This window comes from Nicotiana sylvestris, chromosome 5 (genome assembly GCF_000393655.2).
Source record: "Nicotiana sylvestris chromosome 5, ASM39365v2, whole genome shotgun sequence".
In the NCBI taxonomy this organism is placed as follows: domain Eukaryota; kingdom Viridiplantae; phylum Streptophyta; class Magnoliopsida; order Solanales; family Solanaceae; genus Nicotiana; species Nicotiana sylvestris.
Window position 1 is genome coordinate 5,149,777 of NC_091061.1, and position 11,033 is coordinate 5,160,809.

Consider the following 11,033-nt stretch of genomic DNA (forward strand, 5'->3'; position numbering starts at 1 on the left):
TTATACTCATACTACACTTATGGACCTTGTGTGCAGATGTTGGCTGCTGATGTTGCTGTGATCGATTGGAGTTGGAATTGAAGACGTACATGTATTCCGGTTATAGTCGTATCTTGTTCATGATAGCCTTAGATTTATAAAACTCTGCATATGTGCTTTTCAAACAGATGATGTATTTACATCATACAAGCTTTGTAAATTCTATTCTTAGAAGCTCATGATTTGTATTACCAGTTCTTGAGGAATTTATAAGATTGAGATATTTTCTTTTATTTAATTACCTTATTAATTTCATTAGAATTGGATAGTTGTTAATTGGCTTACCTATTGAGTTGAGTTAGGTGTTATCAAGGATAGATGGATTTTGGGTCGTGACAGGTTTTATCAGTTATTTTTCTTGTGTGGAAAATATTTTTTCGGTAGGACAAATAATTTCCTCCAATTATGAGGAAAATATTTTTCAAAACATTTAAGTCAACCAAAAATGGAAAAATAAAAAAATATTTTTTGGAAAATATTTTCCTTCATACCAAACAAACCCTTAGTGAGAGGCAGACACACATGTTAAGTTGAGGGGTCACCGATACCGAAAACTTCGGCAAAAACTCCATGAATACTTACAAATAATTTCAAAAAATAGTTAGATATTAGCATAGGCCCTCGTACCAATCATTATGAGCAGTGCTACATTTGTATTGATTGTCATGGTGCCCCTGCAATCGCCGAATCCTATGCCTGCCTCTGCCCGTAGTGTACAATATTTACTCATTTGGCTCGTGAGGACAATGATGGAAATTCAAAGGATAAATTTGGTTTCACCCATCTGTAAATACCTTATTTAATACAGGAAGATCCAATTAAGAGAAGGAGAGATGGAAGTTGCTAAAATTCTTAACATGAATAGAGGAATTGGAGACACTAGCTATGCAAAAAAACTCTACGCTTCAGGTATCATCATACGCCTTTTTATTTCCTAATGGAGTTATAAACTCAGCAAGGATTATAAATAACATTTTCTTATGAATTACTTATATATAGTGATAGTGTAAAAGGTATAGTTATCATTTAAGTAATCAGACATTATTTTTATCTGATCGGTATATAAAGCTTAAACTCATTTCTTTTACTTAACTAGTATTTGAACAAAGATTTGGTTGAAACTTTAAAAGAAAATAAAATCAAAATTGAGTTGAAAAAGCCCTAATATAGACACTCTCAAAATAATTATATTTACATATGTTTTAAACAATTATTTACTTATTGATATGAGTACATGCACTAAGTGCCTACCTTAAGACTTGTTTTCTTAAAAAAGAAATCCTTCCAAACTCCAAAGACAAATCTTCCAGAAAACATTTCTTTCTGAAATAAACAGTTTTATGTTTTTCTTTTCTTGACTTAATTTTCACCATTCAAATTATGTATTGTCATCAGAAGCGGATCCATAATTTAATGTTTATAGGTTGTTGTAGGTGGGGAGGTGGATCCGCCCCTGACTCTCGTGATCGGCAATTAGTGGGATAGATTCCTAAACAACCATTTTTTAGTTTGTGTAATTAAAAATTAACAGTTATCACGGAATTTCAAATTCTACAAGTGAAATTCAGAAAATTGTGAGTTTCTCTTGAGAAAATTTAAAACTCTATGATAGTGACTATTCAATAATTGCCGACTAAAAATGACTAGCTCGTGCTATTACCGGGATTGACCTCATTCAGCGAATCTCCTCAAATTGATTGACTCGCAAATTTTACGATAAAAGTTTATCCGCACCGAGTATACCAAATTATATAAGTTTATCATGTTTAAGTGATTTTATTAGGTGGAAACATATATGTTTTAATCATAATTAAGTGTTGTGATATATTTATTAATGTTATATAAACATTAGTGGTAAGTAAATGTTTATCCAAATTCAATTCATGGACCCAATACGTGATGGTACAAGCCAAGGTATGATAGGCACTAAAAAACATGCTATGATTTTTCTCGATGAGTCAAATGACAGAAATCCCCCCGGGGAAGGGACAGTGTGGGGGGGGGGGCAAGGGGGTTGGGAAGTGGGGATATATTTATGCTAAGCTTTGTAACCTTTGTGATCAAATCTATGGTCCAAAACTAATTTATAGGGGCGGCTTAACGATATTTGTTGCCTAAATCCGAACTTTGACAAACGATTTTAATTTTTTTAAATATGTATATATTTAATTAAGTCTATTTTTCTAGCTTCAAAGTTATTAAATTTTTTGTAATAATTTTTTTCCAATTGATAATATAGGTAATCAATTTGAAAACCGCCTACTTTATCAAAAAAAAAAACCTTTTTGTTGCATATAATACTTGATGTAATACTTGAAATTTCAAAAAGAAACAAAAAAGAATCTCAATTTACTTTATTTTTAATTTGGTTCTTGATTCTTTTTTTTTTAATTTAATTTATAAAGGCAGTAAAAACTTTATTATTAAACTGGCTCTTGATTATCGACCAAAAACTCATCGAAAATGATGGGTTGATTTTTTATTTTATTTTTGGTTAGTATTAAAAATCAATCTACGCGGTCAATTTATTGACTGAAAAAAATATAAGATTTAAAATAATTGATCGAATTCGGTCGGACTTTTTAAACTCCTCAATTATAAAATGCATCTTTCGGGAATAGCTAAATACGAAATAATTATAATTTTAAATTTTATACTGAGGTTAGTATCTTAATCCCGGTAACCAAACGTCCTTAGCTCCCGTTTTAGCCATAAAATTTGGAAGCATTTTTTCGAATATGTTTTTAAATAGTATCTGATTTTTTTTCATAGATTTTAACTATTTTTTGCCAAATTTTGAAAATAAAGACTTCAAATCCCAAAAAAATAACTCTCTGAGTAGTTTTGAAGTTATTCAAATTTTTTACTCATAAAATTTTAAATTCTTTTCAAGTAAAATGCATGTCCAAGCACACTTTTCAAAATAATTTTTCATCTTATCTTTAAAAAATCTTTTTTTTTTTAACTAATTCTATATCCAACGTCCAAACGCTAGCATAATTGGCTTGTGAGGGACACTGTTGGAATTTCATGGATAATTTTGGTATTACTCATCTATAAATAAGTGATACCCCCATTGGAACTTTAATTTGCCTAGCCAAAAAATACTATATTCGTATAATACAGGAAGATCCAAGAAATGGAAGTTGCCAAAGTTCTTCATATGAATGAAGGAATTGGAGAGGCTAGCTATGCCAAAAATTCTTTGCTTCAGGTATAATATAATCACACAATTTTTTATTTCCTCATAGAGAAGCGTTAACTTAACTGGTAAAGTTGCTGTTATATAATCAGGAGGTCACGGGTTCGAGTTGTAAAAACAGTCTCTTGCAGAAATGCAGGGTAAGACTGCGTACAATAGATCCTTGTGGTCCGGCCATTTCATGGAACCGCGCATAGCGGGAGCTTAGTGCACTGGGTTGCTCTTTTATAGAGGTTATAAAGTCTCAATTATAATTACTTTACTTCATTTCAAAGCCACACAAATACTACTACTGGTTTAAATGACAAGTTTCAAAAGTTTTATAGCGACATAAATATTATGATATATTTATGATCACAAGTTCAAAAGTGTTACTCTCTCTATTAATTTTCATGTCAAGTCTAACTACGACAAACAAATTGTAACCTTCTGATTTACATTGCATTTTTATACAGCAAAAGGTGATCCTAGTGACAAAGTCAATAAGAGATGAAGCCATAGCTGCACTCTACCGCAGCCTTTCCCCAGAAACAATTTGTATTGCGGACTTAGGTTGCTCCTCTGGACCAAACACTTTTCTCGTAATTTCCGGACTCATTAAAACTATTTATGAAGAATGCAAAAGCAATGGCCAAAAACAGTCGCCGGAATTTCATGTTTTCTTGAATGATCTTCCCGGAAATGATTTCAATACCATTTTCCGGTCGTTGCCGGCGTTCTACGAAGATTTGAGGAAATAGATGGGAGATGGATTTGATCCTAATTGCTTTGTTACCGGAGTTGCTGGTTCATTTTATACTAGACTTTTTCCTTCTCAGAGTCTGCACTTTGTCCACTCCTCTTACGGTATCCACTGGATTTCTCAAGTACGTTTCATATACTCCCTCCGTTCCAATTTATGTGAAACTGTTTGACTGGGCACGGAGTTTAAGAAAAAAATGAAGACTTTTAGAATTTGTGGTCCTAAACAAGTCCAAATGGGGCCCAGAGTATTTGTGTGGTTATAAAAGCTTCTCATTAAGGGTAGATTTGTAACTTTAAGCTAAATTGCTACCAAATTTAGAAAGAGTTCATTCTTTTTGGAACGGACCAAAAAGGAAATAGGTTCACATAAACTGGAACAGAGGGAGTATAATATAACATACTCCATTCGTTTCATATTAGTTGAAGTAGTTTGACTCGGCACAAAATTTAAGAAAAAAAAGAAGAAGACTTTTGAAACTTGTGGTCTTAAAAGCTTATGGGGTAAAAAGTTTGTGTGGCCATAACATTTGTGTGGCTATAAAAGCTTCTCATTAAGGGTAAATGAGTAAAATGAAAGAGTTTAAAGTTGAATTATTTCCAAATTTAGAAATGTGTCATTTGTTTTGGAACAGAATAAAAAGGAAAGTACCTCATTTAATATCAAACAAAATAATATAATATTCGTATTTGAAGCATATGATTGCACTCTTTGACTTGGGAAACAAATACAGATGTGGTTTTAATAGGTCAAATATAAGATACAAATATTTCGGGTCTGTTGCATTTTACACCCTTAATGTTTGTCCCATTTTGTGATATGTACTATGTCTTATTTTCTTTTATAATTTTTTTTCATGAGAGTAAAATAGGAAATATAAATAATAAGAAAAAATGACATAAAATTAAAAGATAAGGCTTCGTCGCTTAGGAGTTAGGAGAGAACCGGCAAGTTTTGGAAGGTCTTGTATTTTTGCTTGAATTATTTTTGAAATTTTATAGCTTCTTTTAATTTGTACTTCCTATTTTGTCCTCATGGAGAAAATTTATAAAAAAGAGTGGTTTTATTATTTTTCAAGAAATTAAATAAAAAGATCGGGTTTCAAATCATTTTAAAAAATAGGACATGGTGAAAATCACAAAATATGACACTCATTACAACAAAACCAACAACAACAACCCAGTATAATCCCACTAGTGGGGTCTTGGGAGGGTAGTGTGTACGCAGACCATACCCCTACTATGGGTAGAGAGGTAGTTTCCAAATAAAAACTCGACATCCTTCCCACCAGGAATTCTCTACCTTGCTTTTGGGGAGACTCGAACTCACAACCTCTTGGTTGGAAGTGGGAGTTGCTTACTATCAGGGCAACCTCTCTTGACACTCATTAAAGGTGCAAAATGCAACAAATTTAACAACTGTACATATCTAGGGATGGCAAATGGGTAGGTCGGGTCGGATATGGACGTGTCAAAATGGGTAATGCAAAAAACAGATAAATTATCTTACCCGTCTCACATTTAAAAGGATAAAAGGGTTAACTGACGGATTATGACTAATCCCTGGGAGAATTCTTAGTCTCCCAAATTTGAGGAATCTCCAATTTGAGACTTTACAAATGTAAAAGTTAAACTCATTGGTTATCCATTTTCTAAGTGGATAATATGGTTTTCATCCATATTTGATCAATTTTTAAATAGTTTATTATCCAACACATTTTTTAATAAATAATATGGGTGAAAACTATTTTCTTTTAACTATTTTGCCACCACTAAATGTATCTAACCACTCTTCCCCTCCATGCAAGATTGTTTAGGAGCATGCATGAATTGACTCAGCGTTTGAACTGCAAAGATATTTCTGGCCTAAATTTTTTTCTGGCCTAATTAATCATGGTTAAGCATGTCATTCTTGTCAGCTGCTACCTTTCCAACCGCTTTAACAAATTTATGTTGAACGAAATTTTGTCTCTATAGTTATAAGGTAAGGGTAACGTCTGCATATACATTATTCTTTTAAGAATTTGCTTTTCAGATTACACTGAATTATTGTTGTAATTTCAATCTTTAATTTTGCTTTTTTAAATTATTATTTGAAATCATTTGTAAATATAGGCGTCAGAAGCATATAGGACTTGTTGTTGTTGTTGTTGTTGTTGTTGTTGTTCTACATGTTTAATTAAACGGATTACGGGTCGAATATATACACAATAAGATCATATTTATTCTGAACAGCTAACATAAGATTTGAATTCATGACTTGTGATATATAGGTGTTTGATGGTATAGAGGATAACAAGGGAAATATTTACGTGTCAAGAACAAGTCCAACAACTGTGGTTAAAGCATATTATGAGCAATATGAAAGAGATTTTGTAACATTTCTTAAGTATCGTTCAAAGGAATTGGTGAAAGGAGGACGTATGATATTGACAATGCTAGGTAGGAACAATGAAGATCTCTACAGCAAAGGGTGTCACTACGTGTGGGAGCCTCTGGCCATGGCCCTCAAGGAGCTAGCTGCAATGGTAAAACCAAACAAATTTTAATATTATATACACATCATAGACATATAAATACCAACTTTTTTTTTTTTTGCATATATCTTGAAAAAAATAATTTGCATATTCCGTAATATCTTGATTATGTCATGATATTTCTGTAGTTATAAGAGCATGTCATTAGGGTCGTAACGGTTCAACGAGCTCCGTAGTTTTTGCCCAAAGGTAATATACATATTAAGAAATCCACTAAATACTTATATATATCTGATTGTGAACTCATCTATCATATTACACATTAACTTGAGGTCGTTGTAGCCGTGTAGGTACCCATAGACTTAAATCGCAGATCCGCCTTTGCATGTCAATAATGGTACGAGAAGTTTAAGTTAAATCAGTTTTAAGTATTAAAAGTTTACTATTTGTGAAAATTCAGTATCACGTAAAATAGAGCAGAAAGAATATAACATTTGAATTTCAAATCGCCAATCCAATTTATTATGAACGATAATTTTTTAATTGACCTAATAGCATAAAAACAATTGCATTATTAATATATAGAAGTTAAACTCATAGTGTATTTTCATTATTAATATGCAGGGTTTAATAGAAGAAGAGAAAGTAAATTCATTCAACATTCCTATATACCATCTATATCCTGCAGAAGTGAAGTATATAGTTGAAAAGGAGGGATCTTTCACTATTGATGTCTTGGAAACTTCGGAACTTCATATTGATGTTTCTGATGAAACTTGCAGTAATACAGGTCGGTCCGGTGTACAAAGCGATTCACATTTGTGTAAGGACCGAGAAAAGGCCACACCCCGAGATTGCATCAATAGTGACAATATGGCAAATAGCTTGAGACCCTTGGCTGAGCCTTTGCTTGTCAGCCATTTTGGTACTGAATTGAATATGGATCAAGTGTTCAACAAGTGCAGAGAAATCTTTGTCAATTGCATGGCAAAAGAAACTACATTCACAAATGTCATCATCTCCATGACCAAAAGAAACTAGGGCTATACTCCCCCTTTGTTATTTCGTGCTTTTAATTTAAGGAGATGGTGCCTTAATTTGGTTATTTTAAATATGAAGAATAAACCCAAACAACCATCCACCTAATCACTTAAATTAAAAATAGTCGGTGGATATATAATATATGTATAATTCATATGTTATAGGTATATAATCATTGCATATTCTATATATTAAACAGTGAATCTGGCCGGCTATTTGTGTTGAATTAACTAAGAAGAAACCCAATACAAATAGTAGAACTGAAACTGCTATAAGCCTATAACTACTAAGGCAACGAATAAATCAAGGGAGGAGAAGAATAAGATTAGTATGATTTTTTTTTGAATTTCCGGCAAAATTCCTTTGGGTTTGCGCGAATTGGTGGACTGATCACTACGTAGGGATGCTCCTAGTAAAAATTGCACGGGGCGCCCTATTTGGTCGCCCTCATTTAACATTTACCCATTTTTTAAAAAACTTTTAACTTGTACCCACTTTTTAAATAATTTCAGCCCCCTTTCTCCTCCTCCTTCTCCTCCTTCGTTTCTTCTTCTTTCTTCTTCTGCTGTTGGTGCAAATTATTTTTTAGGTAAAATTTCTTTTAAACTGCTGGTGCATAGAAGTTAAAACTTTCTTTTGTACCTTTAAATGATTAAAAAAGAAATTATTTTCCATAGTTCCTTTTGTGAGTGGAAACTATCAAGATACCATTGTTAAGTGACGACGTCTTTGCATTTTAATCGTATTACGGAGCTCATTATTTGTTCTCGCAATCAGGGATGATTAATTTTTATTTATTTACTTCTTTTTTGGGGGTTGTTTTGATAAATATTATTAAGGTGAAAGTTGTTTCTTGTAAAGCTAAATTGAGTATGTTAGCACATAACAATTCTTGAGCAAACTAGCAAGTTGTTTGATGGATGGATCCCCAGCCTATTTGAGCAGATCCTATTCTAAAGCTAGCTTCCAAATAACTTCAGCTCTAGAGCTGAAGTTCGACAGTTACAAAACAAAAACTTCAGCTCTAGAGCTGAAGTTCGCCAGTTACAAAAACAAAACTTCGCCAGTTACAAACAAAAAACTTCACCTCTAGAGCTGAAGTTTGACATATAAAAAACAAAAACTTCAGCTCTAGAGTTGAAGCTTACAAACAAATAGCCAGTTACAAACAAAAACTTCAGCTCTAGAGCTGAAGTTTGACAGTTACAAAACAAAAACTTCAGCTCTAGAGCTGAAGTTCGACAGTTACAAAACAAAAACTTCAGCTCTAGAGCTGAAGCTTACAAACAAAAAGCCAGTTACAAACAAAAACTTCAGCTCTAGAGCTGAAGTTTGACAGTTACAAAATGAAAACTTCAGGTCTAGAGATGAAGTTCGCTAGTTACAAACAAAAACTTCTGCTCTAGAGCTGAAGTTCGACAGTTACAAAAAAAATACTTCAGCTCTAGAGCTGAACTTCAGGCCCGACTACTAGAATGCTGAAGTTTTGCGTGATTGCCTTTGCTACTTCAGCCCCGTATGCTGAAGTTATGCGAAAAAGCGGGTACGCTTGCAATTTATTTTTGCAAAGCGGACACAAGTTAAAACGTGGCACAAAAAGCGGGTATAGATGCAATTGCCCCGATGCTCCTATGGCTGTCAAATTTGGCCCAAGACCAAATGACCCGCCCAAGGTTGATTGGTTTTGACCCGTCCATTTGTTGAACTTATCCTATCTTGAACCAATCCATCTCACCCATTTAAAGTTGGGCTAATCTTTAGCCCAAATTGATCTATGAGTAACTTTGTCAGAATGTCTTACAAATAATTTTTTTGTGATATGTTAATATATGACCATAACCCAAAAAAAAGTGTTATTTAGTAATTATATAATTTATAAGAAAATAACACATATTAATTAAAGCTTAATAAAAGTTGGGTGGGTTGAGTTATGACCCGAATTTTAGCCCATATTGACCTAAACCATCTTAGCCCAAGTAATTTTTGGACGGATCTGTTGACCCCCTCAATTATTGACTCAACCTATATTGACCCGCCCAAAAGCAATCCGGCCCACCCATTTGACACCTCTAGATTCCCCTCAGCATGAGACGACAAATTCGAAATTGGTTAAGAATTTCTGCCACTATATATCCCAGCTCGGAGTCAACCAGATTCTATTGATCATGTTCCCTTTGTAATAGTTGTACCTTGTCTTGGGATGTCTTTGGCTTTGTATCTATATCTATAATATCTATCTATCTATCTATATCTATCTATCTATCTATCTATCTATATTATTATAAAAGTATCAATACAATGTCGGTTTACAAAAATAACCTTATAACATTAAGCATAATAACTCATAATAAAAGGACATAACCGGAATTCTAGATATTAGCCTTATAACTCTATTAGTTTTAGAATATAATGCTACACATTAGGAATCCTGCATGACCTTTAGGAATCCTATTAGTATAATTATTTTGGGCATAGACATATAATACTACATCTTAGCATGTTTGCCTAATACCTTTAGGAACACGTTATGTTTACTTTTAACATAATTGGAGAAGAATGACTATTAAGAAAGAGAATCGGCTTATCATATTCTTTAAAATTTATTAAGAAAATTATGTAGGAAAAAATTATAATTAATACTTTGAGGTTAACACATAAAATTAGGACCCAAAAAAAAGTTGGAGTAAGATTAAGCTTCTTTATTACTGTATTTTATTCTCCTCTATTTTTGAGGTAAGCGTTAAAAGGGTAAACGAATTTAGAGATAATCTGCAGAATATCTAGACTTTAATTACTTTGCATACAGATATTGGCTTGATGGAAAAGGAGAAGGAAGCATTGGATGAGCTAAATAAGTGGTCGGACATACAGGAAAGAATTCTAAAGCAAAAAGCTAAGGCACGCTGGATAAATGTTGGGGATGGGAATAACAGATATTTTTTTGCTTGTACGAAGGCTAGGGCCAGTTCAAATAATATATCTATATTAAGGGGAGGTGATGGTAGAGTATTGCAGAAGCATGATGATATTAAGGATGAAATCCTTCAGTTCTACAAAGGACTCCTAGGATCTACTGCTGACAGAGTGCCTTGTATTGACTTGAATATTATGCGACAGGAACCTAGTCTTACCATGCTGTCGCACCTTCTTTTTCCGCCCCCGCGAGGGTGCAGGGAGTTTTCTCCAATTAAAGGACAGTCGAAACGGGATTTGTTTATTTGTTTCAGAGTCGCAACCTGGGAATTTTATGGCGTCCCAAGTCACCGATTTTAATCCCGAATCGAGGAGAATATGACTCTGTTTGTCATTCTGCGAACCAGAAATCCGGATAAGGAATTCTGTTAACCCGGGAGAAGGTGTTAGGCATTCCCGAATTCCGTGGTTCTAGCACGGTCGCTTAACCATTTTTATACTTTTTAATTATCTCGATATTCTGCATTTTTAACATATAAATAGAGGTAAATGAACAAAAGTAGCGAGCAAAGTTAACTAGGAAATAACAAGGGATGAACAAACATAACCACTCAGAGATA

The 11,033-nt window shown here is 33.3% G+C and overlaps 1 pseudogene; it reads left to right on the forward strand.

Annotated features, from left to right (window-relative positions):
• The first annotated feature begins 3,144 nt into the window (after positions 1-3,144).
• Positions 3,145-7,564, forward strand: LOC104226373 (S-adenosyl-L-methionine:benzoic acid/salicylic acid carboxyl methyltransferase 3-like; annotated as a pseudogene).
• The last annotated feature ends 3,469 nt before the right edge of the window (positions 7,565-11,033 follow it).